Source organism: Nomascus leucogenys, chromosome 4, assembly GCF_006542625.1.
Source record: "Nomascus leucogenys isolate Asia chromosome 4, Asia_NLE_v1, whole genome shotgun sequence".
NCBI lineage: Eukaryota > Metazoa > Chordata > Mammalia > Primates > Hylobatidae > Nomascus > Nomascus leucogenys.
Window position 1 is genome coordinate 138,989,760 of NC_044384.1, and position 27,776 is coordinate 139,017,535.

The window sequence follows — 27,776 nt, forward strand, 5'->3', positions numbered from 1 at the left end:
TCTTCAAGTATCTGAGCAGCTCCTGTGTGCCAGGTGCTGGTCTACAAGATGGATGGTCCTTGGAGGTCACGCTGTAGCAGAGGAGGCAGGCTATAGCCCACAGGCCAGAACCAGCCCCCAGCCTGTTCATACAAATAAAGTTTTATTGGAACACAGCCACACCCATTTCAGTGCATATTGTCTGTGGCTGCTTTCCTGCTACAATGGAGAGTTGAATAGTCAGGACAAAGACCTATGGCCTGCAAAGCTGAACTATTTACCGTCTGGCCCTTGAGAGAAAGGAAAAAAATTGCTGATCCTTGTACCCTGACAGTCTTAGGTTAAGAGGACTTTGTACCACCCTGACGTCCCAGGGGACCATGAGTCCAGCCACCCTTGAAATGTACACAAGTCGGGGCTAGGGTTGCAGCAGGTGAGTCCCAATTTTGCAGGTCTTCGGTATCAGGGGCACAACCCAGCATTTTGAGCGGGGTTCCTCACCATTGTGGCTGGGCACTGCGCTAGTGTGCTTTCTGATTTTTGTATGGGGAAGAGAAAGGAGGGAGGAAATGGCAACTTGTTGCCCTGTTCTAACATTTTCCTAAGATGGGTCTCCAGGCAAGGGCTTGGGATCTCACCTTGCACAGCTTACAAAACCCAGTGAGGCCAGCTGTCTTGGCGCTGCCACTCTGACGGATGGAGCCCCCAAATTACTAGGAAGGGAGATGAAAGAATGGTTTCTGCAAACACAAGACCTGGCATTATTGAAATTAACATTTCCCCCAAGTTTTATAATGTCTAGGCGTGCATATTTAAGTGTCTGCCTCAAAAGCTCTTGTTAATAACCAGATGGTGCATTTAATTTCCTTTTTTTGTTCTCTGAGCAACATGCAGCTTCCTGCACAGCCCTCCTTGTAGGCAACTGCGCTGGGGTGATAGTCCTCCTGACAGCCAGCACAGATCCCCAGGGCCTCTGAGGGCCCTGTATTCTGGGGGCAGCCTTTCCCCCTTCTATTTGGCCCCAGCTGGAAGGGGGCAGGTTACCCGCAGCCTAGCACAGGGCTCCTGCCTTGGCTTCTCTAAGGAGTCTGGCTCCCTCTGACCCTCTAGACCTCACCAGCTGAGGATCAGAGCCCCGGGGCAAGGGCCAGGGCCAGGGGGGAATTGGGGGGTGGTTTGAGAGTGCAGCTCTGGAGGGGGGCAGGGCTGGCCCAGGAAAAGCTGCTCGAGGGAGAATGCAAAGAGATGGCAGAGTTAGGACAAGGGGGCCGGGCATGGTGGCTCACACCTGTAATCCCAGCACTTTGGGAGGCTGAGGCCAGGAGTTTGAGACCAGCCTGGCCAACATGGTGAAAACCTGTCTCTACTAAAAATACAATAATTAGCTGGATGTGGTGACACCTATAATCCCAGCTACTTGGGAAGCTGAGCCAGGAGAACTGCTTGAACCCGGAAGGTGGAGGTTGCAGTGAGCTGAGATTGTGCCACTGCACTCCAGCCAGGGCAACAGAGCAAGATTCCATCTCAAAAAAAAAAAAAAGAAAGAAAAAGAGTTAGGACAAGAGGTGGAGGGAAGAGAAGGGAGCTGTGGGGCAGCAGCCAGGACCTTAAAGGCACAGAAGAGGAAGCTCGGATTTCCAATTCCAAAGGACATGAAGACAAAGTCACACACCTTTATTTAACCTGCTCCAGGTGAGGCAGGGCTTTGTGTATTTTCCTTGTTTCTCTTTTCCTTGTGTTCAGGCTGTTGTAGAAACAGGTACACAGGGGCTCTGTGGAGCGCCCTGTTCTCGTGGCCTTCAGGAAGCATGCAGTGCCCTGGTTTCCTTGGCTTCATGTCCCCCTTTCCTCCTGCCACCCCTGACTGTGCACCCCACCTTGTCCCTCAGACCATCCTCCTGGAGGGGCCTGGCCAGGGCTTTTGTCCTTCCTAGTCTCTGGGGAGGAAGACTGTGTGGCTTGAAAGCCTGTCGACTTAAGTTACAAGGTGTAGGTGCCTGGGAGGGGACGTGCACGGCCCTCTTGACTGATCCATTCATGTTTTTCTTTTTTGACTCTGTTCTATGTTGTCCTGATGGAGGGGTAAGCCCCTGCCTTCTGCCTTTCCTGCCTTGGACTCTTGCAGTTGGGCCAGATGAGAGGGTCCATGTGGTCTGAGAATTCAAGCAATGCAGGCCAGGCTTGGTGGCTCACACCTGTAATCCCAGCACTTTTGGAGGCCAAGGTGGGTGGGCCAGGAGTTCGAGACCAGCTTGGCCAACATAGTGAAACCCTGTCTCTACAAAAAATACAAAAGTTTGCCAGGCTTGGTGGTGTGCACCTGTAATCCTAGTTATTTGGGAGGCTGAGGCAAGAGAATCACTTGAACCCAGAAGGAGCAGGTTGCAGTGAGGAGCAGGTTGCAGTGAGGAGGAGGTTGCAGAGGAGGAGGTTGCAGGAGGAGGAGGTTGCAGGAGGAGGAGGTTGCGGGAGGAGGGGTTGCAGTGAGGAGGGGTTGCAGTGAGGAGAGGTTGCAGTGAGGAGGAGTTGCAGTGAGGAGGAGGTTGCAGTGAGGAGGAGGTTGCTGTGAGGAGGTTGCAGTGAGTAGCAGGTTGCAGTGAGGAGGAGGTTGCAGTGAGTAGCAGGTTGCAGTGAGGAGGAGGTTGCAGTGAGGAGGTTGCAGTGAGGAGGATTGCAGTGAGGAGGAGGTTGCAGTGAGGAGGTTGCAGTGAGGGGAGGTTGCAGTGAGGAGAGGTTGCAGTGAGGAGATTGCAGTGAGGAGGAGATTGCAGTGAGGAGGAGATTGCAGTGAGGAGGAGGTTGCAGTGAAGTGAGGAGGAGGTTGCAGTGAGGAGGAGGTTGCGTGAGGGGTGAGGAGGAGGTTGCAGTGAGGAGGAGGTTGCAGTGAGTAGCAGGTTGCAGTGAGGAGGAGGTTGCAGTGAGGAGGTTGCAGTGAGGAGGAGATTGCAGTGAGGAGGAGGTTGCAGTGAGGAGGTGCAGTGAGGGGGAGGTTGCAGTGAGGAGAAGGTTGCAGTGAGGAGATTGCAGTGAGGAGGAGGTTGCAGTGAGGAGGTTGCAGTGAGGAGGAGGTTGCAGTGAGGAGGAGTGGGAGGTTGCAGTGAGGAGGAGGTTGCAGTGAGGAGTTGCAGTGAGGAGGAATTGCAGTGAGGAGGAGGTTGCAGTGAGGAGGTGCAGTGAGGGAGGTTGCAGTGAGGAGAGGTTGCAGTGAGGAGGAGGTTGCAGTGAGGAGGAGGTTGCAGTGAGGGGAGGTTGCAGTGAGGGAGGTTGCAGTGAGGAGGAGGTTGCAGTGAGGAGGAGGTTGCAGTGAGGAGGTTGCAGTGAGGAGGAGGTTGCAGTGAGGAGGGGGTTGCGGTGAGGATGAGGTTGCAGTGAGGAGGAGGTTGCAGTGAGGAGGAGGTTGCAGTGAGCTGAGATTGTGTCCCTGGACTCCAGCCTGGGCAATAGAGCGAGACTATGTCTCCAAAAAAAAGAAAATTTATATAGAAAAACAAAAAACAGAACTTCCTCTTGATTTGCTTTTCTTGATCTTGCTTCTCAGAGGTGACACTGGGAAGGGTTGGGGTATACCTCTCCACACCTTTTTCTTTGATTTCTTTTTATTTTTTATTCTAAGTTCTGAGATACATGTGCAGAATGTGCAGGTTTGTTACATAGGTGTACATGTGCCATGGTGGTTTACTGCACCTATTAACCCATCATCTAGGTTTTAAGCCCCGCATGCATTAGGGATTTGTTCTAATGCACTCCCTCCCCTTGTCCCCCACCCCCAACAGGCCCCGGTGTATAATGCTCCCCTCCCTGTGTCCGTGTGTTCTCATTGTTCAGCTCCCACTTATGAGTGAGAACATGCAGAGTTTGGTTTTCTGTTCCTGTCCACACCTTTTTCCTCTGTGCACGCAAGCACATGTATTTGCACATAAGTGTTTATTGTAACCTTTTTCAAAAAATAAAAATGGAATCATGGTATATTTATTCTTTGGAGAAGCCTGCTTTTCAGGCAGCATGCCTTTGACATTGTCTCACATTGGAAGCTGGGTACCACCTTCTTCTCCCAGCAGTTATTCTGACGTGTGGATGCACCATGCTTCATTTAACCAGCCCTGCACTGATACGTCTTTGGGTGGTTTCTGCCTTTTCCCAATCACAGACGGTGTTCTGATGAATTTCCCTACACATCACTTGGTGCTCTGTGCCTGCATTTCTGTGAGATGTTCCTGGAGGTGGGCTGTCTGGGTCAGAGGGGGATCTGTGCTTAATATGCATCGTGTGCAAAATTCCATCCAGTCGTCCGGCTCCCCAAGGGCTCCCATGGTACTGTCCTCTGTAGACATCATCTTCTGCAGATGATGGCACGACCACCTCTCTTTCTTTTACTCACACCAGTCTGCACCCTGGTGTCCTGGGGGTGTCCAGCCCCTACCCGCTTGTCTGCCCCCGCCCCACAGTGGCCCCAGCCCCTGCTAACAGGGACTCTGACTTCTGAGCTCTGGCAGACTGCTTCACTCTGGAGAAGTTTGCTTTCTCAAACATTCCTGGCAATGTTACTGCACATCCCGAGGCCTGTGTTTGCTTTCTTCAGGCCTCAGTTTTCTCATAAGTAAAATGGGGATAATGTGATGCTGCTGTCTGCATCCTAGAGCTGCCACGAGGGTTCAGTGAGATCACTGCTGAGAGCACGTTCACAGCGCCGGCCTTGTGCGCAGTCAGCACCTGTGGGGCAGGGCTGTTGCTGATATGTGGTTGACTGTCATTGCTAGACTGTGGCTTTACCAGGGGCAATGTCTTTAGTCCCGAGCCCAGAGCCACCCCTAGTACTTGCTGTGTTTATAGAGTGATTGAGTGGCAGGGTCAGAGACTGGGGCAATGGCAGCAGAAACAGAGGAAAGAAGTGGGGCTTCTAATAGGTCCTGAACCAGTGGCCTTTGAGATGAAGCCTTCTTGCCAAGGTCTGGGGCTGTGCTGTGTGTTCTAGGCCCGAGACTGGAAGCTAGGCCTGGCTGCAGCCCCAGCTGAGCTGGGGAAGTGCAGGTCAGCATCCTGCTTCATTAGGACACCTCCAAGCTCAGCTTAGACGTGGATGCCAGGTGACCCCCTGTTTACTCTGAGCCCAGAGGACAGGGAATTGTGCAAGGGTGGGGACCCTCATCACAGCCCTTGACTCTGTAAGGCATATGGGTTTGTGCACGTGTGTGAGCACGGCCGTGGCTACTCTGTGAGTTTCAAGCTCGAGATTGTGTTTCTGCAGGGTTAGGCTTGCCAGCTAAAATACAGGAGGTCCAATTAAACCGGAATTTCTCATTAACCTTTTTTTTTTGGTGCAAGTATATCTCATGCAATATTTGGGACCTGCTTACCCTAAAAAATGATTTGTTGTTTATCTGAAATTGAAGTTAAACTGGCATCCTGTCTTTTCACTTGCTACGTATGAGAGTTCCGTGTGGGGGTTATCAGTGTGCATTTGTGAGTTCCCATGTGAAGGACTCTCTCCAAGTGTCTGTAGGTGCCAGGATGGAGATGGACAGAGAAGGTCCTCTTGGGCTGCTTTAGTGGCACCTAGAGGCTATAGGGTTGGACACTTCAGCCCCAGGGGCCTGGGCATCACTGTCCAGCACCTGCCTCCTCCTGTCTCTTCTCCACGAGGGCTGACTTCCCTGCCATCTCTCTCCAAATACAGTGGCAAGAGCTATCCCATCTGCCCCCATCTGGAGCTCGGCTGCCCAGCCAGACAAGATGGCAAACAGTGTGCAGATGGTTGCAAAGCTTTCCCCAGCTCCTTCTGCAAGAGGCCTGCAGATGAGATGGAAGCCCTCATCCTCACCGCCTCCCCCTTCCAGAAAACCCAGGCAACAGCCACCTCTGAATGCTGCTTTAGAAGCTTCTCCCTCCTGGTGATTAAACCACCCCAAACAAAGAAAGCACTGCATTTCCACCACAGGCTTGCTCACATGCGCGCAGCCGATTGTCTTGGATCCGCCCACGTGCCTGATTCATCAGGGCCAGGGGTTCTCCTCTGAGGTGCTTGCAAAAAGCCGCTTAATTTTCATGTGAAAAACTCTCTGTAGAAACCAGGCCCAGCTTTGGAAGAAAGCCCTTTCTCCCCCTTTAGCAAATTGTGTCATTTTTTTTTTTCTTTCTTTTTTGAGATGGAGTTTCACTTTTGTTGCCCAGGCTGGAGTGCAATGGTGCAATCTCAGTTCACTGCAGTCTCTGCCTCCTGGGTTCAAGCGGATTTCCTGCCTCAGCCTCCTGAGTAGCTGGGACTACAGGCACCCACAACCACACTCAGCTAATTTTTTTGTATTTTTAGTAGAGAGGGAGTTTCACCATGTTGGCCAGGCTGGTCTTGAACTCCTGACCTCAGGTGATCCACCTTGGCTTCCCAAAGTGCTGGGATTACAGGCGTGAGCCACCATGCCTGGCTGGAATTCTGTGTCATTCTGGATACTTATCATGACTTCAAGCATCCAGGACTCTGTCCTGGGTATCCTGAGCCTGAGGGTGTGTGTGTGTCCAGCTGGCTTGGAGGTTGTCTACAGGCAGGTTGAACTTGGCCTCTGAGTGCGTGGCAGCCTCACGTGGGAAATACCACCAAGGAGCCTCATCCTGTGCATTTAGGAGATAGTTTCTATTTAGTCACTGCTGAATCTGTTACAGACAGGGTCTCAATTTCTTGCAAGTCCTGTATGAGGTGGGTGCTGTGATTATCCACATGTTCACTTGCTCTCTCTGGCCTCTTTCAGGCTCTTGCACTTCCTTTGTTCTTTTCCTGCCACAGGGCCTTTGCACATCCTGCTCTTTCTGCCTGGAAAGATTTTCCCTCTCCCTGCCTCTTCACCTGGTCAGGGTCTCATCTGACAGTGGAGTCACTACATCCTCAGGGACGCCTGGCCACACTGACTCAGTCACAGCAACCCCCTGTTATCTGTTTTCATGGCACAGGTGCCTCTCTGTGGTAGACACTAGCTCAGCTACGGCTTCCTATTTCTGTGCATGTCATCCTTCCCCTTCAAGACTGTGGTCACCGTGAGGGCCAGGGCCATGCCTGTTCCTGATTCTCATTTGTGTCTCTGGTGTTTAGTATATGCTCACCTGGAATTTGATTAATGAATGACAGCATACCCATTTTACAGATGAGAAAGTTGAGGCTTGGGAACATTATGTAACTTGCTCGGTATTAGATAGTGATGGTTTGAAGCCATCTAGCTGGTCACTGGGTGCACACTCTTAACCACTTCACTATGGTTCTTCTCTCATGGTAGTTCTCCAACAGCAGGAGTGAGAGACAACTTTAGGACAGGAGTAACCAGAATCCCAGGGGTTATCCTAGAAGGTGGTGTCAGGAACATACTTGCCTATGGGCCTTCTTACTGTATTGCATAAAATGCCCAGTTTTTCTGACTCACCTTTAGTAAAGACCTTAGCAATATTTGAAGCACAGTTGTCAGTAGGAAAGGGTGGATGTTTATACTTTTTTAAAAAGGAGTCTATATCATATTTATCTTGTGGTCTGCCATGCCCCCCGATCTTCTTCAGCTTCAGTTATGCAAAATTAACACTTCTTCTCTTGACTGCCTCTCTCTTACCTGTTCAGTTTGTTTTCTGTGTTCGAGATTGCTTAGAATTTTTCTACAGCCTGCTTCCCAGCTGCATCCCCCACCCAGCTTGTTCTGGATTTTGTCAACAACAGTTCCAGCGTTTAGTGAGGGCTGGATTGAAGGAAAGCCTTGGAAAAGGATGTGTGATGTAAGGTGAAGATACCTAATTGGCAGGCAGTCATCAGGGTTAATTCAAAGGCTGGAAGAAGGGCTGACCTGGAGGACTGGAAATGTCTTTGAGCTGAAGGTCATGTGCAGGTGGAACGAAGAGGGTGAGCCTTTTGGGGTGAACTGCAAGTATTTGATGATATCCCTGTCCCCATTGTGGGGGAAGTCTTGATAAGCATCCTTAATGTGATGGAGGGATTAAGGAATCCCTGGCTCTACCTGCCCAGCATGGCAGTAACATGACACAGCCAAGTTACTGATTATTGGTTGCCCAGCTGTCATCAGCTCAACATCTTCTGTTAGTTATAGCTGCAATTTTCCTTAGTTATCAATGCCAGTTTTGACTTTCCTAGTCAATAAAGTGTTCTAAGAGTGGTGACTAAGGCTGAGCACTACCCATAATCATGAGTATTACAGAGGCAAGCCCCCTTGCCCACCTACCTGCAGGTGATGAGACACCCTAGGGAAATCACTCAATTCTTTGGAGGACCCCTAATAAATGCCCAATTCCATCTGTTCATCTGTCCGTCCGTCCATCCACCCTTCCTTCCATCCATCCATCCATCCATCCATCCATCCATCCAGACATGCACACATCCATTCACCCACCTACCCATCTATCTACCCACCCACCCATCTACCTATCCAACCCACTCTCTTATGCACCCAGCTGTCATCCACCTACCCACCCACCAACCCATCTATCCATCCACTCACCCATGCATCTGTCTACCCATTCACTCATCTAACCATCTATCCACCCGCCCATCGATCCATTTATCTATCCCTCCACCCCCTCACCCACTCATCCATTTCTCCACCCACTCAGCCATCCCTTCACTGACTCAGCCATCCATTCATTCGTCCACCTGCCCGCCCACCCATCTATCCATCCACCCATCTATCCACCCACCCACCTATGTATCCATCCATCTGCTTGTCCTTCTGTTCATTTATTCCACAAAGACTTGTTAACCACCTGCTAGATTCTGGGGAGGTACCTGCTCTAGTAATTGAGAACATGGTCTTTAGAATATGCTTCCCTAGGCTCAAACTGAGCTGCCTCCTAGCTAGCTGCTTGGGTAAGTTATAGAAACTGTGCTTTGATTTTCTTATCTGAAAATTGGCTATTAATAGCTTCTACTCTTGCAGATATAGTGAGGATTAAATAAGATGTCACATTAAAGGTGCATCATCGACATTCAATAGAGATTAGGTTTTACTATTCATTATTATTCTTGGCAGATGCTGCAGATAACGTGGAGAGCATACGAAAGACACATGTTTGAACAAATAGTGACATACAGGTGCTAAGTTCTGCAGTAGGGGAAGGTCAGAGAGCGATGGAGAGGGCCTAGCCCAATCCTGGGGCCTCAGAAAAATGTTCCCCGTTGAATTGCTGTTTTAGCTGAGACTTGTGGGATGGGTAGCAGTTGGAGATCCCAGACAGGATGTGACTGAGTTAGCCAGGGAAAAATTGGGTCCTGGCACCCATGGCAGAGTTGCTTGATCAGTTCTTCTGTCTCCTCTCTTTGGAAGTCCACTAGGTCTGGGAATGTCAAGTTGGGGGAGGGGGCTGACAATGATCATGACCTTCACCTGTCCTCACATGTCCTCTGTGTATCTGCAAAGCCTCTGCCTCAGTCTCCTCTTTTGGAAAGTGGGATTGGAAACCACATCTGCTTCTCTCCCAGGACTGCTAGGAAGACAAGATTAGATGGCAGGTGAGAGCTCTTTGAAAATGAAAACATTCTACTATTTGAATGCAAAGTGTTCTTCTTTGCCTGTGATGTTTCCTAATCTGTGAAATCATACTGGACCTCGAAGCTGTCTATTAAAAAAAGTAGCAAAGTGGCTGGGCATGGTGGCTTATGCCTGTAGTAGTCCTAGCACTTTGAGAGGCTGAGGGGGGGGTGGATCACTTGAGGCCAGGAGTTCGATACCAGCCTGGCCAATATGCGAAACCCCATCTCTACTAAAAATACAAAAATCAGCCAGGTGTGGTGGCGTCTGCCTGTAGTCCCAGCTACTCGGGAGGCTGAGGCACAAGAATCATTTGAGCTGAAGAGGCAGAGGTTGCAGTGAGCCGAGATTGCACCACTGCACTCCATCCTGGGCAACAGAGTGCAGCTCTGTCTGAAAAAAGAAAAAAAAAAACCAGCAAAGTTAACTCTTCCTCCATCTCTCCCCTGGGGGAGGCAATTTGTCAAAGATTGTTGGATTTTACACACAGGGAAATCTAAGGAAGGTGTGGAAACCAGACCAGGACTGCAGACTCTGGTCTTCCTGTTTACAGGGTCTTAAATGGGGGAGCCACTTTGGGTTCTTTCTACAAGATTGCTTTGTAAAAAAAAAACAAGAAAAAAACAAACTCACAAAAACAACAGCCCTGACCTAAACATTCACAAGGGACCTTAGGCAATATCTGCAAACAAAAGTGAGTCATGAGTAGAATCTGTCATCTTTACAACTAAGACAGCTCCAGAGTTGAAGCAAGTGGAAATATCTCTAGAGACAGAGGTTTGGGCAGGTTTTGCCAGTTACAAGCTATGAGAACCTGGGCAGGTTCACCTCTCTGAGCTTCTGTGACCTTGTAAAATAGGATGCATTGCACTAAACATGCAGGAGGAATCCCAGCATCTTCCTGTGCACAAGCCTGGTTTCTTCCCATCCTTTTCCTTGTTCTGCCTCTCTCCTCCTCTCCAAGAGATGAATACATTTGGACCCAGTAGGGGCCTATGTTTGCAAAAGCTCACAGGTGATTCTCATGCAGCCAGCCTGGCTCTGGCACTGAGTTCTTGGATACTTCTGGAGGCACATTTACTAGTGAGGAAGGTCACTGTGTGTTAAAGGCATGATTCGTCTTCCATTCCTTTCTTCCAGGAAGCAAGGTGCATGGGTCGACTGAGCTGGGAGAGTCCACAGTGTCAGCCTCCCCCATGCTTCCCTCCCTCCTTATTCCTTGTGTGCTGTACTTTGTCTTGATTTCCTGTACTCTGCACCAAGCCAGGAGATGGTAAGATCTCAAAAAAATCATTTTTTTGGGAAATGGGATCAAGAGGGTTTTTGTTTGCTTGTTTGTTTGAGACATGGTCTGTTGCCCAGGCTGGAGTGCAGTGGTGTGACCTTGGCTCACTGCAGCCTTGACCTTCTGGGCTCAGGTGATCCTCCCACCTCAGCCTCCCGAGTAGCTGGGACTGCAGGTGCACACCACCATGCCTAATTTGTCTATTTTTTGTAGAGATGAGGATTCACCATGTTGCCTAGGCTGGTCTCAAACTCCTGGGCTGAAGCAGTCCTCCATCCACCTTGGCCTCCCAAAGTGCTGGGATTACAGGCATGAGCTGCTGTGCCTGGCTAAGGTTTTTTATTATTATTATTATGAAAAATTTTCAATATATATAAAAGTAGACTAGTTTAATGAGCTATCATATACCCATCACATAGGTTTAAAAACTATTAACATTTGCAATATTTACTCCATTTGTTTTTCTTAAGTATTTGAAAAATAGTTTACAGTAGTTATGTAATTGCATCATGATATTCATCCCTACGTAATTTACTTTCCCTCTAAAAACATGAGGGCATTTTTTATATGATCATTGTCATACCTAATAAAATTACCTGTAATTCCTTAATATACTCTAAGATCAAGTTTACATTCAGATGTCCTAAAAATGTCAATAGTGATTATTTTTTTCTTTGAACAAAGATAATAAGATCTCAAGATTTAATGACAGAGATTCCATGTTAACCCTGATGTCTATGCTTTGTGGTCCATTGTGGCTTTACTTGAAAGTCTCAGGCTAGGCATGGTGGCTCACACCTCTAATCCCAGGATTTTGGGAGGCCAAGGTAGGCAGATCATGAGGTCAAGAGATCAAACCATCCTGACCAACATGGTGAAACCCTGTCTCTATTAAAAATACAAAAATTAGCCAGGCGTGGTGGCGGGCGCCTATAGTCCCAGCTACTCCGGAGGCTGAGGCAGGAGAATTGCTTGAACCCGGGAGGCGGAAATTGCAGTGAGCTGAGATTGCACCACTGCACACTAGCCTGGGTGGCAAGAACGAGACTCTGAAAAAAAAAATCTCTCACTGTGGTCTCATAATAAAAGGACATTCCATTTCCCATCTGGTCCCGGCTCCTTAATGTTAGCCCCCTGCTGTGGGGAGGAGGGGGTGACCTTCAGTGCAGGTTCAAGCATTCCCAGGGCTGGCTCTGCTTCCCTTGCAGGTTATTCTAAGTATTGTAAATAGTGCACGTGGAGCGTCCTCATGATGCCTAGGATGGTAGTGAATATTTATAGGTTTCTTTTAGTGCCTTTTTTTTAGTGTTTTCCATAGTTCCATGTTTCTACAACCCTTAGGAACATCAGAATCGTGTTTGTGGATGCTTATTAAATAAACCAATTCCTGGAGCTCACTCCCAGTGACTCCCAATCCGATGATTAGGGGCTCAGCTAGCACCTATGTTTGCAAAAGCTCCCAGCTGATCTCATGCAGCCAGCCTGGCTCTGGCTCTGGCTCTGGCTCTGGGAGCTGGGTTGGGAACCAGTCTTTGGCGCTTTCTGCTGAAACTTCAAGTTGGGCTCTTTGACTCCGTCTTGTACTGTCATCCTTGTATTCAGTTCTGTTCTTCCCCTGGATTGTGAACTCCTTGATGTCTGGGTCATCTCAGCTCATGAGCTGAGCTTTCAGTGGGTGCTCAGTGGAACAGGTGCTGAATGGAGTCAGGCTCTAGGGAGGCCAGCGTGTGTTGGTAAGGGAGAGACAAAAATCATTTTAAAAAGAAATTTTTTGCCCTTCAGTTGTGTTTGCCATGAGTTAATGTGACTTATTCTAGTGGAAGCCAGTGCAGCTTAAGTGGAGGTCTTGCCCTGAAGTGGAGCCAGGTTATGGATCAGCAGAGCTGCCAAAAGCATTTTTGGGGAAATGTTTCTGTGTCACCCTCAGTTGATTGAACTCAAGTTTTCACTCCCGTTTAACACCACGTGGGGGCCCTTCTGACTTCTGCGGAGTGGGTATGATCAGATCTTCTGTAAAAGTGTAAGTGAGGAGGCTGGGCATGGTGGCTAACACCTGTAATCTTAGCATTTGGAAGGCTGAGGTGGTCAGATCACTTGAGGCCAGGAGTTTGAGACCAGCCTGGCCAACATGGTGAAACCGTGTCTGTACTAAAAATAGAAAAATTAGCCAGGCATGATGGTGCATGGCTGTAATCCCAGCTACTCAGGAGACTAAGGCAGGAGAATCACTTGAACCTGGGAGGTGGAGGTTGCAGTGAGCTGAGGTTGCACCACTGCACTGCACTCCAGCCTGGGTGACAGAGTGAGACTCCATCTCAAAAAATAAAAAAGTGTATGTGAGGAAACTGGGATTGAACTTGGGGATGTTGGGGGATGGAGGTACTTCATCTACTGAATAAAAACCGTGGGATACCAATGCTGGAGGAAGAAGCATCATCCTGTTTCTACTAACTCAACCACGCATGAGATGGGGACTTGGTGTCCGAGAGAGGAGCCTCTTTTTAGGTCTTCAACCTTGATGAAACCATTTCTGAATTCCTCATACACATATAATCAGGTGCTATGAGTGGTACTGATTGGATAATCTTTCTGTCATTTCCTGTGCTAAGAAGGAAAAGACATGTACAGCCAACTTCCTTGAGGGTTCGTTCATTTGCATCAGGGTGTTTCAAACTCCTGCCCTTAAAACACCTGTAAGAGAATCATCCAGGGTGCTTGCTCACTCTGCCTACAGACCCTTTAGAATCAGAGTCAGAATCCCCGGGGCTGGAACCACAAAATGAAATGACATTTCAACAAGTTTGTCATCACGTAAGAGAGAATAGGTGAGTATTTGGATACCTATAATACCAAGTAGATTCAAAAAGAATGACTTGATTATTTTAAATGTTGTGTTTTAAAAAATTTAATACAGAAAAGGCTGGGTGCAGTGGCTCACACCTGTAATTCTAGCACTTTGGGAGGCCAAGGCAGGTGGATCATTTGAGGTCAGGAGTTCAAGACCAGCCTGGCCAACAAGGTGAAACCCCGTCTCTACTAAAACTACAAAAATTAGCCAGGCGGTAGTGGTGCGTGCCTGTAACCCAGCTACAGGGGAGGCTGAGGCAGGAGAATCGCTTAAGCCTGGGAGGCGGAGGTTTGTTGAGCTGAGATCGTACCACTGCACTCCAATGTGGGTGACGATTGTTTAACCGCCACAAAAATGGGTTCTGAGTCCAAATATTAATATGAAGGACATTGGTGACATTGTCTCAAAAAAATTAATAAAGAAAAATACAAAAAGGGAGAGAAGTCACCCCAAATCTCATGACCCCAAGAAATAAACCTCCTTAATATTAAGTGAACAGCATTCCTTGCTATGCACAAAGATGGCTAGAGACATGAACAGACATCACACAAAATGAGATTTTAAAAACAAGAGGTAGCAAATTGAATGCTGTGTAAATTTATCAGAAGAAGAAGAACAGAAGTGAAACTGAAGGAACTGGTCAACTCAGATAAATGTAGTTTTTCCTCACTAAAAATCAGTTTCTAGAACATCTAAGAAATCAAAGATGAAAAATATTAAGATGTTTTATATATATGTAAAAGTCTTTACAGTTCAGTGATCATCTCATGAAAAATTTGTACAGTCACTGCAAATAAAGTCATTGCAAAATCTTTACTCCTTTTGCTTTTTGCCAGCACCGACATTGGCCTTTGCAGTCTCTCGACTTCATTCTGCCTCTGCATTCCTTTTGCTGTTTTCTCGAGGTGGTCGTCTTCTCATGCCAGCCATGTCTTGCAAATCTATGTTTGAGTTCATTTTTCTTTGCATAATTGAAAGAACCAGATAGCATGCCAAAGCCCATTGTTTAACCAGCACCAAAATGGGTTCTGAGTCCAAATATTAATATGAAGATGACATCCATTGTGGTCTTTTACATTTTGTTGCCTTCCCGGGGTGAAGGACATTGGTGACCATATGTTTCTTCTGGAGCAGTCGGTTGGTCATGAACTTCCTGGTCCAGATAGTTACTGTGTCATTCATCATGGTGGTTGATCCTCAGGTAGTTAGGGAGGAAAATAAACAAGAAATTACATATTTAAAACCACATTTCAATTTTAGACCTGATTAATTGACTTAATAGAGGGCATTAGCACTTCTACTTCCTACAGTCCCTCCCTTTACCTCTGGAAACTAGTTATTTCTAGGTTGTTTTATGTTGTTAAGGTTGACCCCCTTTTCTTTCTGCTCTGCAATCACAGTCCTATTTTTAAATGGATTCACCTCTCATCACTAACCTTTTGTCATTGTCATTCAATTCACAAGTTGCTTATTTTTTAACTTCTTGGCTGACTAAATTTTATTATGAAGGTCTTTTTTTTCAGAGCTCAGAAATACTGTATTCTCTAAGTTCTTGAACATGTGATAGTGTCTTTTGCCTATTTTGATTGGGCAGTAATTTAGCTGGCTATAAAATTCTTGGATTATACTGTTTCCCTTAGAAATTATAGACACCCATCCACTGACTTATTTCATTGGGTTTTTTTTTTTTTTTTGAGATGGAGTGTCACTCTGTCACCCAGGCTGGAGTGCAGTGGTGCCATCTCAGCTCACTGCAAGCTCCACCTGCCAGCTTCACGCCATTCTCCTGCCTCAGCCTCCTGAGTAGCTGGGACTACAGGCGCCCACCACCACGCCTGGCTAATTTTTTGTATTTTTAGTACAGACGGGGTTTCACCGTGTTAACCAGGATGGTCTCGATCCCTGACCTCGTGATCCGCCGGCCTTGGCCTCCCAAAGTGCTGGGATTGCAGGTGTAAGCCACCGTATGAGCCCAGCCTCAATGTACTTTCTACTAACCCCCTTTCCCTGGCCTCTTCCATCTTGTCTTCTTCTCTCCCAGTAGTTTCTTCATGAAGAGGCCATGTGCTATATTCCATGAGATATTTCACACTCAAAGACTTCTTTTATACTCTTTTGATAGTTTGTCTGGGAATCACTGCCTTGATTTATAAGTGAGTTTGTAATACAGTAAAAGAGAAACATACAACGTATTTTGATACGTCAGCGAAGGGAGAAACCAATTCTATTAATATTTGGGGCTAGCAGGGAAGGCTTAGTTAAGAGGTAACATTTGAAATAAGCCTTGAAATAAGGGAAGGATTTGGCCATGCAGTAATGGCGAGAGAGTAGAAGCAAGGCATGAGGGTTAATGTTATGTATCAATTTGACTGGGTTGTGGGGTGCCCAGATATTTGGCTACACATTATTCTGGGTGTGTCTCTGAGGCATTCTGGATGAGGATAACATTTAATTGGTAGACTGAATAAAGCAGATTGTCCTCCCCAATGTGGGTGAGCCTCATCCAATCCACTGAAGGCCTGAACAAAACAAAAAGGTAGAGTCACAGAGAATTTGCTCTCTTTACCTGATTATATTTTAGCTGGGACATCAATCTTCTCCAGACTTTAGATATGGACTCGAGTTGGAACTATATCATTGGCTGTCCTGGGTCTCCAGCTTGCTGGCTGCAGACTCCAGGACTCCTTAGCCTCCATAACCATGTGAGCCATCCCTTACAACAAATCAATCTGTCTCTATGTGTATAGCTCTACCTCTATCTCTCTGCTGTTTGGAGAACCTAGAGTAATATACAAGGTTATATTAGAGAAGAGGATGAGCCAAGGAAAAGCTTGGAGGCAGAAAACTGTGAAGAGGGTTTGGGAAGACTGGGGTCCTGATGGGGAGTTTGGATTTCACTGTGTGTAGCATGGAGAATCCTTGAAAATATTCAAGAGGTGAAAATTGTATTTGTGGAAGAACACTAGGAGTATGTGAAAAGAAAAACACTCACTCCATTTTAACTCCACTGAAGGGGGCATCAAAGGGATGCACTGGTGACATGGGTTGGAGGGTAGCTGAGGCCATATCTGGAGGATCTTTACTTCTAGGCTGAGTCTGAAGTTCTCTTTCTGGGGAGTGGGAGATCATTACAAATCTTTGAGCTCCACTCAAGAGGTGGTTTTGCTAACAATGGCAGGGTGAAGGGTGATGGTGGTGGTGATGGTGGTGGTGGTGGTGGTAGTGGTGGGAAACTGGTAGCATGAATTCTAATTGGGCTTCTGTTATTCTAGCTGAAAAAGTTGGGGAATGGACTTTCAGTAGAATAATAGAGATCTGGGAATCAACTGCATGGAGGAGGTAGTTACAGGTGATGAGATGGTTCAGGGACAAAGTTTGGTAGAAGGAGAAAAGATACTAGGCTGATACAAAAATAATTGCTATTTTTGCCATTACTTTTAATGGCAAAATCCGCCATGACTTTTGCACCAACCTAATAGGATGCAAACTTCGGAGCCATCTGCATCAGAGGGTTTGATGGAGATCAACAAAGTTTGGGAACACAAGAAAGGAGCGGGGAGGGTAATGACTTGAGGGCATAGCAGGGATGATCAAGGTTTTTCTTGTTAGCATGTGGAGACTTAAGCATGATTATATGTTAAACACCTGGCAAATACATGGTACAAAATATGAGTGAAATGATGAGTGAAGGTGGTGAGTCATGGGAGTTCCAAGGGAACGGGTGATAAAGGGTGGTCTCAGATGAGGCACAAGTGGAGAAGGTAGCTTGGGAAAGGAGACGGATGCTTCTTCTTATAAGATGGGAAAGGCAGAGGAACAGGGTCATGATACAGTGATCTAGGGGTAAGATGGAAGTGAGTTGAGAGAACTCAACTCTGGGCTCTGAAACCCCTAGGGATGGGTTTGGGGGCTTTGAGATATGGAAGAGGTTTAAAGTCAGTTGTTACAGCAAATATGGTTTGGAATTTATTTGTGATGCTTAAAAATATTGCTGAACAGAAGTGAAGTCTGCCCTAGAGTTGGATGGTGAGATTATTTAGTGAAACTACCAGATCCATGTTGTGATTCTTTCCAGTATCATTCAGCAGCCCTTGAGCAGTTGCGAGGCAAGTCATCAATGGGGTATGGAGATTTTCCAGGTGGATGTGGTTGAAGGCAGGAAAGAATGCGTTTAGGAGCACATTACAAGAAGAAGGTGACTGTAAGGTCCAGGCTGAGCAGGAAGGTAAAGCAAGAAGGAAACGTGAGGTTGTGAAGAGAAGTTTAGAGGGATGAGGAGGCAGGAGAGGTGAACAGCTGCAGGATGTAGCTAGAGTGGCGATGTTAGATCTTGGGGCCAGAGAGCTTTACAGTGATGAAGATCAAAGGGCATTAGAATCAAGCTATAAAGAGCCACCGTTTGATGTTGGGATGTGAGGATGCTGCAGGTGGATGTGTGTGCATTGATGGTGAGAACGTGGTCACTCTGGCCCTGCTGGGTTTTTGCTAAGGAGACTGTGCTCTGTTCTTGGGGCCGTTTTCATCACCTGATTAGAGCAGTGGTCCCCAAATGGTGTTCTTTGGACCATCTGTATAAAATGTTCATAGGCCAAGGATAAAATGGAAAAACAGAGACAATGTCACAGAAATGTGCCCATTGTTGAAAGACCACCAGCTGTCCTTTTTGGAGGATTGTTCTTTATTCTAAAAATGTATATATTCTATTCTATTAAAACATTTTTGTATTTGCATTTTTTTCTCTTTTATGAAATGCCATGGGGTAGAAATTTGTAATGTATCCAATTCTCCTGTCTCCATGCATTGCAGTGTGGTGGGGGAGGGGATGTGGCTAGTACTGGCCAACAGGCTGGGGGCAGAGGTGCAGTGTGAGACTTCTAGGCTGGAGCATTTAATTCTTAGTACAAGGCTCTCAAGCATTCTTCTCCCTCTGTTCCCTGCTTGGTGATACTCGAGGTAATGCAACCCCAATTAGCCTTAGTCTTAGGGCAAGTTTGATGGAAAACAGAGCACACCACACCTCCCTGCAGATGTAGCATGAGTGAGAAAAACAACTTCTGATTTTTGAAGTTACCAAGATTTAGGAGTTGTTTGTTATTGCAGCAAAACCTAACCTATTCTAACCAATCATGGTGGAATTTCTGTGTGTGTGTGTGTGTGTGTGTGTGTAACTGGTAGTTTAAAAAAGTTCCTTCTGCCTGGCACGGTGGCTCACGCTTGTAATCCCAGCACTTTGGGAGGCCGAGGCAGGTGGATCACGAGGTCAGGAGATCGAAACCATGGTGAAACCCCGTCTCTACTAAAAATACAAAAAATTAGCTGGGCGTGGTGGTGGGCGCCTGTAGTCCCAGCTACTCGGAGAGGCTGAGGCAGGAGAATGGCATGAACCCGGGAGGCAGAGCTTGCAGTGAGCCGAGATTGCACCACTGCACTCCAGCCTGGGCAACAGAGCGAGACTCCATCTCAAAAAATAAATAAATAAATATAAAAATGAAAATAAAAAAGTTCCTTCTTACCAAAAAGAAAAAAAAAATAGCAACCTTATGTTGGTTCTCAAATTAAAAAAATATTTTTACTGGTTTATAAAATAGAAAAATCTGAGAATCTGTAGCTTAGAGAACTACAGTGTGGGATGTCTGTAAAGACCAGGTTATTTTATCAGCTCCTAACACCCCTTTATAGAAGCTTAGCCAAGACTTGGACTATTTCAGTCTTTCCCATTCCACATTCCATGGACTCTTGAAGAGACATTGATGAAACGGTGCAGCCATGAACCACCCTCACTCAATCCTAGTGGCAGAATTCCCCTTTTACTGCAGAATGCACTTCTTGCTACAGTGATACTTGAACCCCTCTGATATATTCTGTACTAATTATATTAAAACATGACCAATGCTTTTGCTTTGTTGTCCCCCAAATTAAACACCTTAATCATGAGAACCCAGATAATTGGATTTAGTGTGACTGATTCCCAACTTTCAGTAAGAACATAATTAGATTATATTTTTTCTCCAGTTCAAATAAAAGAAAATTGACAAATGCTGATCAATATGTGTAGCTCAGGAGGTAGAGCCTGCTTTGAGATGCAGAAGTGTTTGTTTTTTTTAGATCTATATTCTTGAGTAAAGAAAAAATCCATCTCTCTTTCCTAGAGGGGAAGACTCCCAGAGCTGAGCTTGGCAACAGCCTGACTATCAGAGGCTGAATTAAACAAATAGGTACCTCCCTGGAGTGAATAGTGCATTTCTCCTGTTCGGGGGACTGTGCTTTTATGGTGGAGTTTGCTTTCTGTCTTGGTCTCTGCATGTGTGTATCTGTGGGTGGATGTCTGCATGTGAATGGCAGTGTCTACCTGTGTGGGTGTGTACAGAATTCCCATGTGAATCTCAGCTTTGTGGGGATCTCCAGGTCTTGAGCCCAGCAGATGCCATTTGAAGAAAAATCAGTTGTAAATGAGACAGAAAGAATGGAAACTAAATCCTAGCTCTAAAGGCACCAGGCTGACTAAAAAAAAAAAAAACAAAAAAAAAACTCTGGATTTTCTTTGTTTTGGACTCTACCTGCCTCCAAATGACATTTCTGTTTCCTATGAAATGATCGGAGTGAAAGAGATCTCAGCACGAAAGAGCAGATACCGTGTGATTCTGTGTATGTCAGGGTTTCAGCTGGGACACTGCTGACATTTTGGCTGAGCAATTTCTCTGTTGTACCTGTGGGGGTTCCCTGTGCATTTTAGGATGTTGAGCGGCATCCCTGGATCCCTGGACTCACTGGATGCAGTAACACAACTCCCCCTAAGTAGAGACAACCCCCAGTGTCTCCAGATATTGCCTAATGTCCCCAGGGGGGCAAAATAGCCCCTATCTGAGAACTGCTGCTTTCATAAAGTACAATGTCAGGTGAAATGGCTGGAGGCTGTTTGTAGTCAGGGGTTAGCAGAGATGGAAGAGACCCCAGGAATATCCTGGAAGGGGCTGTAATGTTCTGTTTCTTGAATTGGGTGTCAGTAATATGGAGATGTTCAGTTTTTTGTTTTTTTTTTTTTTGAGGCAGGATCTTGCTCTGTCACCCAGGCTGGAGCACAGTGGCACCATCATGGCTCACTGCAGCCTCTGCCTCCTGGGCTCAAGCAGTCCTTCCACCTCAGCCCTCCCAAGTAGCTGGGACTACAGGCATGTGCCACCACTGTTGCCTAATTTTTTATTTATTTTTTGTAGAGAGGGGTGTCTCACTATGTTGCCCAGGCTGGTCTCAAGCTCCTGGGCTCAAGCAATCTGCTCACCTCGGCCTCCCAAAGTGCTGGGATGACAGGCATGAGCCACTGCACCTGGCCAGTATGTTCAGTTTGTAGGAAAAGTACTGTGTTGACCTCTTCTATGTGCACATTTAAGTAATAATTCAATAAAGCATTTAGAAAAATTGGTCATAATAGGAGTGATTTGTAGAGTGATTGGCATGAAAGCTGATCATCTTAATTTGAACTACTCTGAGATGAGCACCAGGGGCCACCAAGAAGAGCCTTTCAAGGTGTCATAGCCAAGGATAGGAGTGTGTTGTGTACATCTCTGCATAAAGGAATTGCTGGTTACATGGAAGGATGAAGCCTCCTTCTGAGGACAGAGGCAGCAAAGCAAGTGGAAGCCCAAAGCACTGAGCTTTCTAAATGGACTTTGCTAAATCTGTTGGATAACTCATGCTCTTAACATACACCCATGTGCATATTGTCCATATAAACATTAATTCTGTAACAAGGCCCTCACACAAGGGTTTTTTTTTCTTTTGAGACATTCTTGCTTTATTGCCCAGGCTAGAGTACAGTGGCATAATCTTGACTCAATGCAACCTCCGCCTTCTGGGTTCAAGCAATGCTTGTGCCTCAGCCCCCCGAGTAGCTGGGACCACAGGTGCACAACACCATGCCTGGCTAATTTTTGTATTTTTAGTAGAGACGGGTTTCACCATGTTGGCCAGGCTGGTCTCAATCTTCTGGCCTCAAGTGATCTGCCCGCCTCAGCCTCCTAAAGTGTTGGGATTACAGGTGTGAGCCACTGTGCCTGGGCCCACACGTAAGGTTTGAGTTGAGATAGAGAAAACTCTGGCAAGACTGAGGAATTGGGCCATAGTCTCTGGGAAATATGCACAATTTCTGGAATCTTCTCTACTGCCAGAGTTCCCACTGTCTATCTGTCTCCTGTTTATTCAACAAACTTGTATGGAACCACAGTGTGTCTAGAACTTGCCGGGTGTGGAGGATAAAAAGATGACTGAGGTCGGGCACGGTGGCTCATGCCTGTCATCCCAGCACTTTGGGAGGCCAAGGCAGGCAGATCACTTGAGGTCAGGAGTTTGAGGACAGCCTGGCCAACATGATGAAACATCCCTACTAAAAATACAAAAATTAGCCAGGCATGGTGGCATGCACATGTAGTCCCAGCTCCTTGGGATGCTGAGGCAGGAGAATTGCTTGAACCCAGGAGGCAGATGTTGCAGTGAGCTGAGATCACACCGCTGCATTCCAGCCTGGGAGACAGAGTGAGATTCCATGTCAAAAACAAAGATGACTGAGATACAGACTCCATCAGAGTTGACTCTAACACAAATTAGGTAAGAGCCCAAGGTCTGGCTGGGCAAGCACCTTGATCGGCTTCATCCTGCAGCCTCTACTAGAATGAAGAACACTTTTTTCTTTACCCATGAAAATGTTTTGTGCTTCATACCTACAAGTGCAATTTGTGTTAATTCTGCAAAATTTGCTGTATAACTATGCCTGTATTCTTAGCATTTTTCTTTTGAGAGATTTTTCAGCACATCATCTTTGGACTATGTGGAGTTGGAAATTTACTTAGAGTCAACAACAAGTACAGGAAAGTCAGTTCTTAGTCAAGAGTTAGGTTTTCAAAAACAGTGGATAAAATAAAAAAATTAGTACAGTCAAGATTATACTTGCAAATCCACTCATCATTCATAAAGTTTAGCAGTCAGTCTTACCGTGGCTCACCAGGTCCAATCCACACTTCTTCCACCACAGTTGGAGCAGAGGGTGATTTTTTTTATGAGCAACTGAAGAAGTCATTTAGAGACCATTTGCAGTAGGAGCCATGTGTACTAGAGACCAATCAATGTGCCCTCATGGCTCCATTTCTGCCTCTCTCCTTCTTTGTTCTTGCCAAGTACCCACAGTTCATTTTCCATAGATTAAAAGAGTCCAAGTTGGGCCTATATCTAGGAGTACAATTACTGGGTCATTTGGTAACTCTATGTAGAATTGTTTGGGAAGTTGTCAAACTGTTTCTCACAGTTTCTACACCATTTTAATTCCTACCAGCAGTGTATGAAGGGTCTAGTTTCTCTGCATCCTCACCCACACTTGTTATTTTCTGTATTTTTTTTTTTTTTTGAGATGAAGCCTTGCTCTGTTGCCCAGGCTAGAGTGCAATGGCACAATCTTGGCTCACTGCAACCTCTGCCTCCCAGACTCAAGTTACTCTCCTGCCTCAGCCTCCCGAGTAGCTGGGATTATAGGCACCCACCACCATGCCTGGCTAATTTTTGTATTTTTTTAGTAGAGACAGGGTTTCACCATGTTGGCCAGGCTGGTCTCAAACTCCTGGCCTCAGGTGATCCGCCTGCCTCGGTCTCCCAAAGTGCTGGGATTACAGGCATGAGCCACCGCACCAGGCCAATTTTCTGTATCTTCCATTCTAGCCATCCTTATGGGTATGAAGTGGTATCTCATTGTGGTTTTGATTTCTGTTTCCCTGATGATGAATTTCATTGAGCAGCTTTTCATGTGCTTATTGGCCACTTCTATGTCTTCCTTGGAGATGTGCCATATTTTCATATTCAAAAATGAAAGCACAGGTCCACACAAAAACTTGTACATGAATAATTACAGTAGCATGACTCCTAATAACCCAAAGAGGGAATTAATCCAAATGCCCATCACCAGATGAAGAGGTACACCGAATGTTGTCTACCCACATGGTGGAATATTATTTGATCACAAAAAGGAGCAAAGTGCTTATGCTACAGCGTGGATGAACCTTCAAAACAGATGAAAGATCACATTCTACATGATTTCATTCAGATGGAAATCTATAGAAATAGGAAGTCAATTAGTGGTTGCTTAGGGCTGGTAGGGGCATGGGAGGATAGGGGGTGTTAGCTAAAGGGTGTGAGTTTTTTATTTTTGAGGTCGTGAAATGTTCTAAAATTGACTGGTAATGTTTGTGTTTATCTCTGAATATATTAAAAACCATTGAAATGTAAAAAATGCAAAGAAAAAACAGCCCAAGTTGCAATTTTATTCAATACTTGATTGGCTTTAAAAATAGGTTCCAGGCTGGGCATGGTGGCTCACACCTGAAATCCCAGTGCTTTGGGAGGCTGCGGTGGGAGGATTGCTTGAGGCCAGGAGTTCCAGGCCAGCCTTGGCAACATGGCAAGACCCTGTGTCTACAAAAAAAGAAAAAATAAATAGCAGCTGGGTGCAGTGGCTCACACCTGTAATCCCAGCACTTTGGGAGGCTGAAGCAGGCAGATCACCTGACATCAGGAGTTCAAGACCAGCCTGGCCAACATGGTGAAATCCCATCTCTACCAAAAATATAAAATTTTAGCCTTTTGGTACTCTGAGCAGCACCATGGCGTTTGTTAAGAACAAGTGCCTTATGAAAGGTGGCAAAAAGGGAGTTAAGAAGAAAGTGGTTGATCCATTTTCTAAGAAAGATCAGTATGATGTGAAAGCACCTCCTATGTTCAATATAAAAAATATTGGAAAGACTTGATCACCAGGGCCCAAGGAACTCAAATTGCATCTGATGGTCCCAAGAGTTTTGTGTTTAAAGTAAGTCTTGCTGATTTGCAGAATGATGAAGTTGCATTTAGAAAATTCAAGCTGATTACTGAAGATGTTCAGGGCAAAAACTGCGTGACGAACTTCTATGGCATGGTTCTTACCTGTGACAAAATATGTTCCATGACTGAAAAATGTTCAACAATGATTGAAGCTCATGTTGATATCAAGACAACGTTGGTTACTTCTTTCATCTGTTTTGTGTTGGTTTTTACTAAAAAACGCAACAATCAGATACAGAAGACCTCTTATGCTCAGCACCAACAGTCTGCCAAATCCAGAAGAAAATGATGGAAATCATGATCTGAGAGGTGCAGACAAATGACTTGAAAGAAGTGGTCAATCAATTGATTCCAGACAACAGTGGAAAAGATGTAGAAAAGGCTTGCCAATTTATCCTCTCCATGGTGTCTTCATTAGAAAAGTAAAAATGCTGGAGAACCCTGGGTTTGAAAGGCATGGAGCTTCGTGGTGAAGGTAGTAGTTCTGGAAAACCCAGTAGGGACGAGACACATGCTAAAGTTGAATGAGCTGATGGATATGAACCACCAGTCCAAGAATCTCTTTAAAGTTCAGACTTATAATAGTGGCAAATAAAAAGTCCTATTTGTGAAAAACAAACAACAGTGAAAAAAGCAAAATTAGCCGGGTGTGGTGGTGCATGCCTGTAATCCTGGCTACTCAGGAGGCTGAGGCACGAGAATCACTTGAACCCGGAGACAGAGGTTGCAGTGAGCCAAGATTGCAGCATTGCACTCCAGCCTGGGAAACAGAGTAAGACTCTCTCCAAAATGAAAAAAGAAAAAAAAAAGTATCCGGGCTTGGTGGCATGCACCTGTAGTCTCAGCTACTCTGAAGGCTGAGGTGGGAGGATGGCTTGAGGCCAGGAGTAATTTGAGGCTGCAGTGAACTATGATTGTGACACTGCACTCCAGCCTAGACTGCAGAGCAAGACCCTGTCTCTTATACATACATACATACACACACACATACATACATACATACCCAGGCTCTACCTCCGGTGACTCAGATTCAGTAGGGCTGCGTATCCCCTAGGGATCCTGCTGTTCAGCCTGGTCTGGGATCCACTTTTCATTGGGAACTGAGACACTGGCTGTGAGCCTTTCTCCTGAGATGTAGAGGTCATGGCGATGCAGGTTGAAGCTTAAGGAGACCTGACTGTGTTAGGTATTGTGCTGAACATCATCTCTTACTCTCACAGCAACATCCACAGAAGGTTGATGATGAGTCTCTGCTCTACAGATGAGGAACTGAGCTTTCAGAGGAGTTTAGCTTGTTCAAAACTTATTCTTCCTATTGGAAACTTTGTACCCTTTGACCAGTGTCTCCTATCCGCTACCTTTCCTCCACCCCAGCCCCTGATAACCACTGTCCTACTCTCTATTTCTGTGAGTTCAACTTCTTTAGATTCCACATATATGTAAAATCATGCAGTATTTGTCTTTCTGTGTCTGGCTTCTTTCACTTAATACAATATCTTTCAAGTTCATCTATACTGTTGAAAATGACAGGATTTCTTTCTTTTTTAAGGGTTAATAATATTCGGTTGTGTGTATATAGTACATTTTCTTTATCCTTTCATCCACTGATGGACACTCAGGTTGATTTGGTATCTTGGGTATTGTGAATAGTGCTGCAGTGAACATAGGAATGTAGAGATCCCTTCGACATATTGACTTCGATTTTTTTTTTGGTCTATACCCAGAAGTTGGGTTGCTGGATTATATGCTTTGAAATCTATAGCACATCAGGGTGACTATAGTCAAGAATAATGTATCGTTCAAAATAACTAAGAGGGTACATTTCAAATGTCTCATCATAAAAATTTGCAGTAAATTAGGGGATGGACATGTTAATTAGTTTGGTGTGGTCATCCGACATTGTATACACATATCAAAACATCACATAAATGTGTACAATTATGATTTGTCAATTAAAATAACATTAGTTAAAAAAATAAGTAACTTTTGAAAGCCCCAGTTGGGATTGCTGGAGCTGGAACATGCACCAAGGCTGTTGCTCTCAGGCCCACAGAGTCCTTGGCCCACGAATGTTGAAGCCCTACCTGAGATTTCTACTGAGATCAGTGTGGGGATTCAATGTCTCAGAATCATCCCATCCTCCAGGGCCCACAAGTCCATGACTGCTGCCTCTACCCCCGACCCTACTGCCCTGAAATTTGGCCCCTGCTTTCATTTCCGGGGGCATACAACACTTACACCAAGCATTGATGGGTTTTGTTGACTTCATTTGAGATGTGGGGCCATGGAGAGGGTCCCATGATCCTTGCTTGGTGTTGACCAACTCATTGACTTCTCTCCTTTGACTTCACCCTTCCCTTTTCTACCCACCTCCTCTGTCATGGATTGCTCTGGGAATTGTGAGCCCTGGTTCCTTTATTTTGCAGATAACCTTCACTCTTCTCTGCAACAAATCCCAAAAGTATGTAGTTGAGCTGACTGCAAGGTATTTGACACACAAGAGACTCCACAAATGGGATTCGGCCTGTGGAAAGTGGTGGTAGTTCCAGACTTATGTGGATGTTACTTTGTTTTTCCCTATAAAATATATTATTTAAACTATCAAACTCTTGGCTCCTAGATGCAGTCCTTTGCTGGTGGCAGTGGGCTGGGTACTGCCATCGGGGAGAAATGCTGCCCACTTAGAGAAAGAGAAACTGGTTCTCTTTAAGAGGCAGAGGGAAGTTTCCAGTGCCAGTTTGTTTGGAGGCAAAATGGCTGTTGTATTAAAATTGCCCAAACTTGGGCTGGTGCCTTGTGTGTTTAGAGCTCAAAGCCATAATTTCTTTCTTTCTTTCTTTCTTTCTTTCTTTCTTGCTTGCTTGCTTGCTTGCTTTCTTTCTTTCTTTCTTTTTTGTGGTCTTTTTTCCATCCTTTTGCTTGGCACATTTCTGTTAATAGCTTCAACCTGAAGAGTTCCATTATACAGACACTAATAGCACCTACTATGTGTCAGTCTGTAGTCCCTACTGTGTGCCAAGCATTGGAGATAATATAATGATGAGCAAGATAAACATGGCACTTGGAAAAGAGAGTCTAGTTCCCACTCTCAGCCCACCCCAAAGAGAGGCCAGAATTGGGCTTCCAAAGATCTCAGAGGCCCTTGCACCATCTCCCTGAAGAGGGAAGGTGAAGCTTTGGTGTCTGAAGAGAATTTGGCTGGACAATCCCCAAGGTTTGGAACGATGGGAAGGAGCTGCCATCTGTGTTTAAGGGGAGAAGCGGGGGAGTGGCTGGATATCAAAGGAAGCCAAGATTAAGAGAA

At 45.8% G+C, this 27,776-nt stretch overlaps 1 long non-coding RNA gene and 3 pseudogenes across 1 annotated transcript; 3 read left to right on the forward strand and 1 right to left on the reverse strand.

The window, feature by feature from the left end:
* LOC101177957 overlaps positions 1–27,776 on the forward strand; it is a 124,462-nt pseudogene that overhangs the window by 7,966 nt on the left and 88,720 nt on the right.
* On the forward strand, positions 223–27,078 carry LOC115834825. Its single transcript, XR_004029818.1, has 2 exons — positions 223–412; positions 26,899–27,078. It is a non-coding gene; the product is annotated as an uncharacterized LOC115834825 (long non-coding RNA).
* LOC101178424 lies at positions 14,059–15,315 on the reverse strand (annotated as a pseudogene).
* On the forward strand, positions 24,208–25,126 carry LOC101178386 (annotated as a pseudogene).